Source organism: Triticum urartu, chromosome 5 (assembly GCF_003073215.2).
Source record: "Triticum urartu cultivar G1812 chromosome 5, Tu2.1, whole genome shotgun sequence".
NCBI lineage: Eukaryota > Viridiplantae > Streptophyta > Magnoliopsida > Poales > Poaceae > Triticum > Triticum urartu.
This window is the reverse complement of record NC_053026.1, coordinates 411742536-411756277: the sequence shown is the minus strand read 5'-3', so window position 1 is coordinate 411756277 and position 13742 is coordinate 411742536.

Here is a 13742-nt window from a genome sequence, read left to right as displayed (position 1 = left end):
CGCCCCAGCCAAGAACAGACCCTCGCGAGGCTGTTCTTCCTTGTATTGTTCATCATCATCAGCCCCAAGAGGCAATCTACCCACCACACACTGGAGTAGGGTATTACACCACAACGGTGGCCCGAACCAGTATAAACTTTGTGTCCCTTGTGCAGTCCTTTCAGTAGTTTAGATCTTTGCGAGACGGTGAGGTAGAGGGTGTAATCTCCGCGCGCACCCCAGAGTTCGAACCTTAAGGGTCTGCCGGAACCCGAAATCCGACAATACGGATGTATGTAGACATATTTTAGTGTGTAGATTCACTCATTTTGCTCCATATGTAGTCACTTGTTGAAATCTCTAGAAAAAATTATATTTGAGAACGAAGGGAGTATTTGTACCATGTAAAAACGTTCACATAGTTCAAATAAGTTCCATGTCAAAAAATATATTTTAAATGTGCTTTTGTAAAATGTTTAACAAATATTCTAAAACAGTTGAAAAACATACATCTGAAAAAAGTGTTAATCATATATTTGGAAAATATTACATACAATGTGTATGAAAACAAGTAAACGTCAAAACATATATTTAAATAAATGTTAGTCATGTATTTGAAAATGTTAAACATGTATGCAAAATATTTCTAACGTGTACAAAAATGTATAATGTATATGAAAAAAATCAGATATGTGTAACAAAAGAAAAAAAAGGAGAAAAAGAAAATTCTGAAGAAAATCGGTGAAAATCGAATAGAGAAACATCAGCTGAAGAAAAAAATTAAAAACGAAAACCCCCTGAATAAAACCTTAGAAACCCTGAAGAAAGCCGATAAAAAACTATGAAAAACAACAGACACACTAAATCGTGTGCAACTACAATATTGGGCCGGCCCAAATACTGTCGCACTGTAGGCAAGACATAAAATGAATTAGTACGGGCGACACATAAATCTACCAGATAACTTGTTCACCTTTCTCTCTCTGCAAGCTACCATGTAATATCATAATCCACGACAACCGGAAGCACAGTACATCTGTATCTGTACTATTAAACGGGAATGCGTATGTAGTCGTCGTTGAGATGCAATCACTAACTAGTAGAATGCATGTGCGTTTGCAACGGGCTGCATTAGAGACTTCTTCTTTTATCGTTTAAGCGCTCTCCTTTTCTTCCTTCCCTCAACTATTTTTTTTCTCAAAGTGATATGTGAATGGATCAATTTACAACCATACTAAAATATCAAGAGCTAAAGACATATTTATCGAAGAACATTACTACACATTTGAAATGAAAGTTATGGTGTCTGACAGATTAGGAATAAACACAATGATGACTTACCACCAAATCCCATTTATATTTGAAAAAGTGTTTGTTCTACCAACGTGCACATGCAAGATTTCTCTCCCCTCCCTCCCTCGATCTTCCTCCCCTCTCCACCCTCTCTCTCCCCCACTTTCTCAATCTCTATTAATCTCGAGTGTGTTGCCATCTCAGGAAGGCTCCAATGTTCTAGTAGCCGTCTCATGAGCTGGTCATCATTCTTGCTGTTGGTGGCGGCGACGGCGATGAGGAGGAACGTTGCAAGAGATTGTTGATCGTCTTGGTCTCTTCCCCGTGGTCACCGTCGCCTCTGCATGCGGTGTAGTTCATCAAGGGGCCTTCAATCAAGAACCATAATTTGGTTGACTACCCACAAAAGTCAGAACTTGTCGTGGAATTGTCACGGCAGATGTCCTAGAGCAAGGACTTAGTCATAGGGCCATCGCACTAGGAAGCTTAAAGGGGTTAATCGGGACAAAGGACACGAGAGGGTTTTATACTAGTTCGGCCCCTTACGATGAAGGTAAAAACCTACGTCTAGTTGGGATTGATATTGCTGGGGTTTCGATCACCAAGAGGCTCAACTCGCCGGCTTGGTTATCGACTTGTTGTTTCTTCCCCTAAGCCGCCACCGGGTCGTCCCCTTATATACATGGGTTGACGCCTGGTGGCCTACAGAGTCCCGGCCAGCTCATAATTGTGTCCGGCTCGGTGACTTCCTTTACATGCCTTTCTTTACAAGTCTTTCCTTACATACGGGGGTTCACAATATCAGGCCTTAAACCGCCTTCAAGCCTTTGGGCCTTCTATAAGATTTAATAAACTATAATCTTGAATGTTTACTGGGCTTCTTGTGTAACCCGCCATTGGGGCTGACCCGGCCCCTCCTAGGCGGGTCATAACTGATAGTAATATCCCCAACATTAGGCCCCAGGTTGACTTTGAACTTCGTTCTTTGTCAATTTTCAATACTTAGACAAAAATCCATCTTCTTATCTTCGCTGAAATTTTCTTGTACCCCGCCGTGACATCATCTCTTGAAAACGCAAAAAACTTTCATGACGTCATCTTCCAACAGATCTTTTATCTTTAATGTTTCCCGAGAATCGAGGCGCCTCTATAGCTGGATAACCATTATTCGGCTCTCCCTTGATTTTCGTGCCTGTCTGTTCGCATCTTTTCCTTATAAATAAGCATGCCTCGGCCTTCTCATTCTCCTCTCTCGCTCCGTCTTCTTCCTCTCGCAGACCCCCTGCTGCTCGAGCTTCGCCACCGCCGCGCTTCACCTCCGTCTCCGTCGACGTTGGATGCTGCATCAACCCGAACCGATCCAGAGAACAGCGGCGACCTCCGCAGGAGATCCGCAATCGTAAGTGTCTCCCTTTTTACTTCTCAGATCCTCATTCTAGGGTTTCCAAACTCCTGCGTGTTCTTCATAGTTCATTATAGTTCATCGTAGTTCTTCCACCGCCAGCCTTTTCTGATCCAAAAAGTTATATATATGCTCGCGCGGTAGTGTTTTTGTACCTCTTCTTGATCCACAGATCCCTTTCTCTGATTAAAAGGCTGCTTCAGAACATACCGACTCCTCTGTACTGAACTTTTTAGGTCTAGAATTGTTTTCTTTTTTGAATAACCATTTGATCTGGAATAATACCAAGCAATGTAGGAAACTTGTTTGTCTCAATACTTAGCTGAATTTGCCTTCTTCAAATATCTGTAGTCATGGCGGCTTATCATGCTGGCTTAATTTTCCTTGTATGTCATTAGCCCTTAACTAAGCCGCCATTACTTGTTTGCATCTTCATCACTTAACTGTCAATCTCACCATTAAACTGAACCGGCATGTTGCTTTTCTTTTCAGTTCTTTGCACATCATGCCGTCCAAAACACCAACCATCTGTAACTGGGTTCCCTCAACCATAACTGAGGAGCCTTTAAAAGAGTTCTTCACCATAGGATTTCTGCCAACGAAAACCTTCATGTCTTACCGTGCCCCTGACCCAGAAGAAGAACGGCCCAATCCAAGAGACGGTGAGGTGATCGTTTTTACTGACCACATGAACCGTGGCTTCTCACCGCCCGGCTCAAAGTTCTTCAGAGAGGTCCTCCACTTTTTCAAGCTCCACCCTCAAGATATCGGGCCCGACTCCATATCTAACATCTGTAACTTCCAAGTGCTATGTGAGGTATATCTTCAACAAGAGCTGACCGTGGAGTTGTTTAGAGAATACTTTTATCTAAACCGGCAGAACGAGTGCACCAACGGCCTTAGCTTAGAGCTTGGAGGCATATCAATTCAGCGCCGGCAGGGTGCCGTCTTCCCCCTCATTGTCTTACCAAGTCACCCAAAGGACTGGAACCAGACTTGGTTCTACTGCCAGGACACTTCACCAGCAAATGAGAAGCCACTGCCGGGTTATCGCCCCGATCGTCTTGACTCCAAGTTCGCGCTTCCTGATAAGCTTACCGTCGTTGAACGCAAGAGGCTGATACCATCTATCAAAAGGATCAATTCTCTGTTGGGGAACGGGTTAACTGGAGTTGATCTGACCCGCTGCTGGATCTCATGGCGGGGCATCCCTTTGAGCCGCCGGTCAAAGCTTATGTATGAGTATGGTGGAGGCCCGGATGACTCTCTTCGTCAAAGCCCCATTCAATTGATAGAAGAAGATATTGTCTCAATGTCAACTCTTCTGGTGAACGGGAAATACGAAGATTGCAGTGTCGTCGGGTTAAACCCCTTCTGCCAGCTTAACCCGGTGCCAGAAGTAAGGATGTCATTATTTCTCTCTTTTGTATTTTCCCAGCCGTATTGTTTTAATACTTGCCTGACTCTTTATCTTGTTTTTTACCTGTCTGCAGGCCAACTCTGACTTCTGGAAAGTTAAGTATGACCAGGAGGCTGCCAAGAAAGCGAAAGCCGCCGCCATAAACGCCAAGAAAACGACCTGGAGGTCGAAATAGAAGAAAGAGAGCACTGCTGAAGATTTGATGAAGCTTGATGATGAAGGAAATATGTCCTAGAGGCAATAATAAAGTTATTATTTATTTCCTTATATCATGATAAATGTTTATTATTCATGCTAGAATTGTATTAACCGGAAACATAATACATGTGTGAATACATAGACAAACAGAGTGTCACTAGTATGCCTCTACTTGACTAGCTCGTTGATCAAAGATGGTTATGTTTCCTAACCATAGACATGAGTTGTCATTTGATTAACGGGATCACATAATTAGGAGAATGATGTGATTGACTTGACCCATTCCGTTAGCATAGCACTTGATCGTTTAGTTTGTTGCTATTGCTTTCTTCATGACTTATATATGTTCCTATGACTATGCGATTATGCAACTCCCATTTACCGGAGGAACACTTTGTGTGCTACCAAATGTCACAACGTAAATGGGTGATTATAAAGGCGCTCTACAGGTGTCTCTGAAGGTACTTGTTGGGTTGGCGTATTTCGAGATTAGGATTTGTCACTCCGATTGTCGGAGAGGTATCTCTAGGCCCTCTCGGTAATGCACATCACATAAGCCTTGCAAGCATTACAACTAATAAGTTAGCTGCGGGATGATGTATTACGGAACGAGTAAAGAGACTTGCCGGTAACGAGATTGAACTAGGTATTGAGATACCCACGATCAAATCTCGGGCAAGTAACATACCGATGACAAAGGGAACAACGTATGTTGTTATGCGGTCTGACCGATAAAAGATCTTCGTAGAATATGTAGGAGCCAATATGGGCATCCAGGTCCCGCTATTGGTTATTGACCGGAGACGTGTCTCGGTCATGTCTACATTATTCTCGAACCCGTAGGGTCCGCACGCTTAACGTTACGATGACAGTTTCATTATGAGTTTATATATTTTGATGTACCGAAGATTGTTCAGAGTCTCGGATATGATCACGGACATGACGAGGAGTCTCGAAATGGTCGAGACATAAAGATCGATATATTGGACGGCTATATTCGGACACCGGAAGTGTTTCGGGTGATTTCGGAGAAAACCGGAGTGCCGAAAGGGTTACCGGAACCTCCCGGGGAAGTATTGGGCCTTAGTGGGCCTGAGGGGAGAGAGAGGGCAGCAGCCCAGGAGGTGGTGCGCCCCCTCCCATGGGGAGTCTGAATTGGACTAGGGGAGGGGGGGGCCCTCTTTCCCTCTCCCTCTCCCTCTCTTTCCTCCCCCCTTCTCTCTTGCTAGTTGGACTAGGAAAGGGGAGTCCTACTCCTACTAGGAGGAGGACTCCCCCTCCTTGGCGCGCCCCAAGGGCCGACCGGCCTCTCCCCCTTGCTCCTTTATATACAGGGGCAGGGGGCACCTCTAGACACACAAGTTGATCTTCATGATCGTTCTCTTAGCCGTGTGCGGTGCCCCCTCCACCATAATCCTCGATAATATTGTAGCGGTGCTTAGGCGAAGCCCTGCGACGATAGAACATCAAGATCGTCACCATGTCATCGTGCTGACGAAACTCTTCCCCGACACTTTGCTGGATCGGAGTCCGGGGATCGTCATCGAGCTGAACGTGTGCTAGAACTCGGAGGTGCCGTAGTTTCGGTGCTTGATCGGTCGGGCCGTGAAGACGTACGACTACATCAACCGCGTTGTGCTAACGCTTCCGCTTCCGGTCTACAAGGGTACGTAGACAACACTCTCCCCTCTCGTTGCTATGCATCACCATGATCTTGCGTGTGCATAGGAAATTTTTTGAAATTACTACGTTACCCAACAGTGGCATCCGAGTCTAGGTTTTATGCGTTGATGTTGTGCACGAGTAGAACTCAAGTGAGTTTTGGCGATATAAGTCATATTGCTTACCAGCATGTCATACTTTGGTTTGGCGGTATTGTTGGATGAAGCGGCCCGGACCGACATTACGCGTATGCTTACGCGAGACTGGTTCTACCGACGTGCTTTGCACACAGGTGGCTAGCGGGTGTCAGTTTCTCCAACTTTAGTTGAACCGAGTGTGGCTACGCCCGGTCCTTGAGAAGGTTAAAACAACACTAACTTGACAAACTATCGTTGTGGTTTTCAATGCGTAGGTAAGAACGGTTCTTGCTAAGCCCGTAGCAAACACGTAAAATTTGCAACAACAAAGTAGAGGACGTCTAACTTGTTTTTGCAGGGCATGTTGTGATGTGATATGGTCAAGACGTGATGAGATATAAGTTGTTGTATAAGATGATCATGTTTTGTTGAAGTTATCAGCAACTGGCAGAAGCATGAGCAGTAGTTGCATGAGCAGTAGTTGCATGAGCCAAATAATTGCTTTACTTTATTGCTATGCGATAGCAATAGTTGCATGAGCAGTAGTTGGCGAGGCGACCATGTGACGACACATTGATATAGATCAAGATGATGGAGATCATGGTGTCATGCCGGTGACGATGGAAATCATGACGATACTTCGGAGATGGAGATCAAAGGCACAAGATGATGATGGCCATATCATGTCACATATTTTGATTGCATGTGATGTTTATCTTTTATACATCTTATTTTGCTTAGTTCAACGGTAGCTTTATAAGATGATCTCTCACTAATTATCAAGGTACAAGTGTTCTCCCTGAGTATGCACCATTGCGAAAGTTCTTCGTGCTGAGACACCACGTGATGATCGGGTGTGATAGGCTCTACGTTCAAATACAACGGGTGCAAAACAGTTGCACACGCGGAATACTCAGGTTAAACTTGACGAGCCTAGCATATAACAGATATGGCCTCGGAACACGGAGACCGAAAGGTCGAGCGTGAATCATATAGTAGATATGATCAACATAGTGATGTTCACCATTGAAACTACTCCATCTCACGTGATGATAAAACATGGTTTAGTTGATTTGGATCACGTGATCACTTAGAGGATTAGAGGGATGTCTATCTAAGTGGGACTTCTTAAGTAATATGATTAATTGAACTTTAAATTATCATGAACTTAGTCCTGGTAGTATTAGCGTATCTATGTTGTAGATCAATAGCTCGCGTTTAGCTCCCCTGTTTTATTTTTGATATGTTCCTAGAGAAAACTAAGTTGAAAGATGTTAGTAGCAATGATGCGGATTGGATCCGTGATCTGAGGTTTATCCTCATTGCTGCACAGAAGAATTATGTTTTTGATGCACCACTAGGTGACAAACCTATTGCAGGAGCAGATGCAGATGTTATGAACATTTGGCTAGCTCAATATGATGACTACTTGATAGTTTAGTGCACCATGCTTAAACGGCTTAGAATCGGGACTTCAAAGACGTTTTGAACGTCATGGACCATATGAGATGTTCCAGGAGTTGAAGTTAATATTTCAAGCAAATACCCGAGTTGAGAGATATGAAGTCTCCAACAAGTTCTATAGCTAAAAGATGGAGGAGAATAGCTCAAGCAGTGAGCATGTGCTCAGATTGTCTGGGTACTACAATCGCTTGAATCAAGTGGGAGTTAATCTTCCATATAAAATAGTGATTGACAGAATTCTCTAGTCACCACCACCAAGTTAGTAGAACTTCGTGATGAACTATGATATGCAAGGGATAACGGAAACGATTCCCAAGCTCTTCGTAATGCTGAAATCGACGAAGGTAGAAATCAAGAAAAATATCAAGTGTTGATGGTAGACAAGACCACTAGTTTCGAGAAAAGGGCAAAGGGAAGAAGGGGAACTACAAGAAGAACGACAAGCAAGTTGCTGCTCAAGTGAAGAAGCCCAAGTTTGGTCCTAAGCCTGAGACTAAGTGCTTCTACTACAAAGGGACTGGTCACTGGAAGCGAAACTGCCCCAAGTATTTGGCGGATAAGAAGGATGGCCAAGTGAACAAAGGTATATTTGATATATAGATTATTGATGTGTATTTTACTAGTGTTTGTAGCAACCCCTCGGTATTTGATACTGGTTCAGTTGCTAAGAGTAGTAACTCGAAACGGGAGTTGCAGAATGAACATAGACTAGTTAAGGGTGAAGTGACGATGTGTGTTGGAAGTGGTTCCAAGATTGATATGATCATCATCGCACACTCCCTATACTTTTGGGATTAGTGTTGAACCTAAATAAGTGTTATTTGGTGTTTGCATTGAGCATGAATATGATTTGATCATGTTTATTGCAATACGGTTATTCATTTAAGTAAGAGAATAAATTGTTATTCTGTTTACATGAATAAAACCTTATATGGTTACACACCCAATGAAAATGGTTCGTTGGATCTAGATCGTAGTGATACACATATTCATAATATTGAAACCAAAAGATGAAAAGTTAATAATGATAGTGCAACTTATTTGTGGCACTACCGTTTAGGTCATATTGGTGTAAAGCGCATGAAGAAACTCCATGCTGATGGGCTTTTGGAATCACTTGATTATGAATCACTTGATGCTTGCGAACCATGCCTCATGGGCAAGATGACTAAGACTCCGTTCTCCGGAACAATGGAGAGAGCAACAGATTTGTTGGAAATCATACATACTGATGTATGTGGTCCGATGAATATTGAGGCTCGCGGTAGGTATCATTATTTTCTGATCTTCACAGATGATTTGAGCAGATATGAGTATATCTACTTGATGAAACACAAGTATGAAACATTTGAAAAGTTCAAAGAATTTCAGAGTGAAGTGGAGAATCATCGTAACAAAAATAAAAGTTTCTACTATATGATCGCAGAAGTAAAATATTTGAGTTACGAGTTTGGCCTTCAATTAAAAACAATGTGAAATAGTTTCACTACTCACGCCACTTGGAACACCACAGTGTAATGGTGTGTCCGAACGTCATAACCATACTTTATTAGATATGGTACGATCTATGATGTCTCTTACCGATCTACCACTATCGTTTTGGGGTTATGCATTAGAGATAGCTGCATTCACGTTAACTAGGGCACCATCTAAATCTGTTGAGACGACACCGTATGAACTATGGTTTGGCAAGAAACCTAAGCTGTCGTTTCTTAAAGTTTGAGGTTGCAATGCTTATGTGAAAAAGTTTCAACCTGATAAGCTCTAACCCAAATCGGAGAAGTGCGTCTTCATAGGATACCCAAAAGAAAATGTTGGGTACACCTTCTATCACAGATCCGAAGGCAATATATTCGTTGCTTTGAATGGATCCTTTCTAGAAAAAGAGTTTCTCTCGAAAGAAGTGAGTGGGAGGAAAGTAGAACTTGATGAGGTAACTGTACCTGCTCCATTCTTGGAAAGTAGTTCATCACAGAAATCTGTTCCTGTGACTACTACACCGATTAGTGAGGAAGCTAATGATGATGATCATGTAACTTCAGATCAAGTTACTACCAAACCTCGTAGGTAAACCAAGTGAGATCCGCACCAGAGTGGTACGGTAATCCTGTTCTGGAGGTCATGTTACTTGACCATAACGAGCCTACGAACTATGAGGAAGCGATGATGAGCCCAGATTCCACGAAATGGCTCGAGGCCATGAAATCTGAGATGAGATCCATGTATTTGAACAAAGTATGGACTTTGATTGACTTGCCCGATGATCGGCGAGCCATTGAGGTTAAATGGATCTTCAAGAGGAAGACAGACGCTGATAGTAGTGTTACTATCAACAAAGCTAGAATTGTCGCAAAAAAAAGGTTTTCGACAAGTTCAAGGTGTTGACTATGATGAGAGTTTCTCACTCGTATCTATGCTTAAGTCTGTCCGAATCATGTTAGCAATTGCCGCATTTTATGAAATCTGGCAAATGGATAAACAAAACTGCATTCCTTAATGGATTTATTAAAGAAGAGTTGTATATGATGCAACCAGAAGGTTTTGTCAATCCTAAAGGTACTAACAAAATATGCAAGCTCCAGCGATCCATCTATGGACTGGTGCAAGCATCTCGGAGTTGGAATATACGCTTTGATAAGTTGATCAAAGCATATAGTTTTATACAGACTTGCGGTGAAGCCTGTATTTACAAGAAAGTGAGTGGGAGCACTACAACATTTCTGATAAGTATATGTGAAAGACATATTGTTGATCGGAGATAATGTAGAATTATTCTGCAAAGCATAAAGGAATGTTTGAAAGGAGTTTTTTCAAAGAAAGACCTCGGTGAAGCTGCTTACATATTGAGCATCAAGATCTATAGAGATAGATCAAGACGCTTGATAAGTTTTTCAATGAGTACATACCTTGACAAGATTTTGAAGTAGTTCAAAATGGAACAGTCAAAGAAGGAGTTCTTGCCTGTGTTACAAAGGTGTGAAGTTGAGTAAACTCAAAACCCGACCACGACAGAAGATAGATAGAGAATGAAAGTCATTCCCTATGCCTCAGCCATAGGTTCTATAAAGTATGCCATGCTGTGTACCAGACCTATTGTATACCCTGCCCTGAGTTTGGCAAGGGAGTACAATAGTGATCTAGGAGTAGATCACTGGATATTGGTCAAAATTATCCTTAGTGGAATAAGGATATGTTTCTCGATTATGGAGGTGAAAAAAGGTTCGTCGTAAAGGGTTACGTCGATGCAAGATTTGACACTAATCCAGATGACTCTAAGTCTCAATCTGGATACACATTGAAAGTGGGAGCAATTAGCTAGAGTAGCTCCATGCAGAGCATTGTTGACATAGAAATTTGCAAAATGCTTACGGATCTGAATGTGGCAGACCCGTTGACTAAACTTCTCTCACAAGCAAAACATGATCACACCTAAGTACTCTTTGGGTGTTAATCACATAGCAATGTGAACTAGATTATTGACTCTAGTAAACCCTTTGGGTGTTGGTCACATGTCGATGTGAACTATGGGTGTTAATCACATGGTGATGTGAACTATTGATGTTAAATCACATGGCGATTGAACTAGATTATTGACTCTAGTGCAAGTGGGAGACTGAAGGAAATATGCCCTAGAGGCAATAATAAAGTTATTATCTATTTCCTTATATCATGATAAATGTTTATTATTCATGCTAGAATTATATTAACCGGAAACATAATACATGTGTGAATACATAGACAAACAGAGTGTCACTAGTATGCCTCTACTTGACTAGCTCGTTGATCAAAGGTGGTTATGTTTCCTAACCATAGACATGATTTGTCATTTGGTTAACGGGATCACATAATTAGGAGAATGATGTGATTGACTTGACCCATTCTGTTAGCATAGCACTTGATCATTTAGTTTGTTCTTATTGCTTTCTTCATGACTTATATATGTTCCTATGACTATGAGATTATGCAACTCCCGTTTACCGGAGGAACACTTTGTGTGCTACCAAACGTCACAACGTAAATGGGTGATTATAAAGGTGCTCTACAGGTGTCTCCGAAGGTACTTGTTGGGTTGGCGTATTTCGAGATTAGGATTTGTCACTTCGATTGTCGGAGAGGTATCTCTGGGCCCTCTCGGTAATGCACATCACATAAGCCTTGCAAGCATTGCAACTAATAAGTTAGCTGCGGGATGATGTATTACGGAATGAGTAAGGAGACTTGTCGGTAATGAGATTGAACTAGGTATTGAGATACCGACGATCAAATCTCGGGAAAGTAACATACCGATGACAAAGGGAACAACGTATGTTGTTATGCGGTCTGACCGATAAAAGTTCTTCGTAGAATATGTAGGAGCCAATATGAGCATCCAGGTTCCGCTATTGGTTATTGACCGGAGACGTTTCTCGGTCATGTCTACATTATTCTCGAACCCGTAGGGTCCGCACGCTTAACGTTACGATGACAGTTTCATTATGAGTTTATATATTTTGATGTACCGAAGATTGTTCGGAGTCTCGGATATGATCACGGACATGACGAGGAGTCTCGAAATGGTCGAGACATAAAGATCGATATATTGGATGTCTATATTTGGACACCGGAAGTGTTTCGGGTGATTTCGGAGAAAACCGGAGTGCCGGAAGGGTTACCGGAACCCCCCGGGGAAGTAATGGGCCTTAGTGGGCCTGAGGGGAGAGAGAGGGCAGCGGCCCAGGAGGTGGCGCGCCCCCTCCCATGGGGAGTCTGAATTGGACTAGGGGAGGGGGGCACGGCCCCTCTTTCCCTCTCCCTCTCCCTCTCTTTCCTTCCCCCTTCTCTCTTCCTAGTTGGACTAGGAAAGGGGAGTCCTACTCCTACTAGGAGGAGGACTCCCCCCTCCTTGGCGTGCCCCAAGGGCCGGCCGGCCTCTCCCCCTTGCTCCTTTATATACAGGGGCAGGGGGCACCTCTAGACACACAAGTTGATCTTCGTGATCGTTCTCTTAGCCGTGTGCGGTGCCCCCCCTCCACCATAATCCTCAATAATATTGTAGCGGTGCTTAGGCGAAGCCCTGCGACGATAGAACATCAAGATCGTCACCACGCCGTCGTGCTGACGGAACTCTTCCCCGACACTTTGCTGGATCGGAGTCCGGGGATCATCATCGAGCTGAACGTGTGCTAGAACTCGGAGGTGCCGTAGTTTCGGTGCTTGATCAGTCGGGCCATGAAGACGTACGACTACATCAACCGCGTTGTGCTAACGCTTCCGCTTCCGGTCTACGAGGGTACATAGACAACACTCTCCCTTCTCGTTGCTATGCATCACCATGATCTTGCGTGTGCGTAGGAATTTTTTTGAAATTACTACGTTACCCAGCAGATGATACATCTGACTCGGAGGTAGCCCTTGATTCCCTTGGCCAATTTTTTAACAATCTTATTGACACTGATCATTACCAGGATGACACTGGGGACAGTCAGGCTATGGAAGCAGAGATAACTATCATTTCCTCCGACTCAGAGCCCTTGCCAAGACAAAAAGTTCGACGAGTGATCCGTAAAGTAAGGTTTTCTAGCCCTTTAGCTCACTTGGATCCCAACTTTCGTTTAAAAGAGCAGCAACATGAAAGCCGCCGTCAAGCTTGGACTGAAGATGAGCCGGTTGTCGTTCTTCAACAAACTCCTCAGAAGCGTCCGAATGTGGTTTACTTCTTTCTGTCTTTAACTCTTTTTAATTGATCCCTCCCCTTGTATTACTTTTAACTCTATTTTATCCTTTCAGGAGGTGTCTCGCTCTTCTGGCGACTCATCGCAGATGCAATTTCCGGCCTTCAAGACTGCCCCTGGGTAATGAAAAAATCCTCATATTTCCGGGTTGCTCAAATTGTATCTTTATATTGATGATCTTGCAACATTTTTCTTAGTGGCCAAGCTAAATCCAAGAAAGCGAAGGTAGCTAAACCGGTGGAAGACCCGCCAGTGCTTGCATCTGACCTTCCCAGGCCATCTTCTCCATTAACCGACACTCCAGCAAACCCGCCTATTGATGTAGAAGCAAATCCTCCTGAGCCGTCGTTTGATGAGACCACTGTGAACCCTTCTGCTACTGGACCATCAAGCTGAGCCAACCCGCCATCACCGTCTGCACAAGAAGTTCAGATCACCGGGAGCCGCTTTATTGAACCAGGGAATCCAACCGTGCT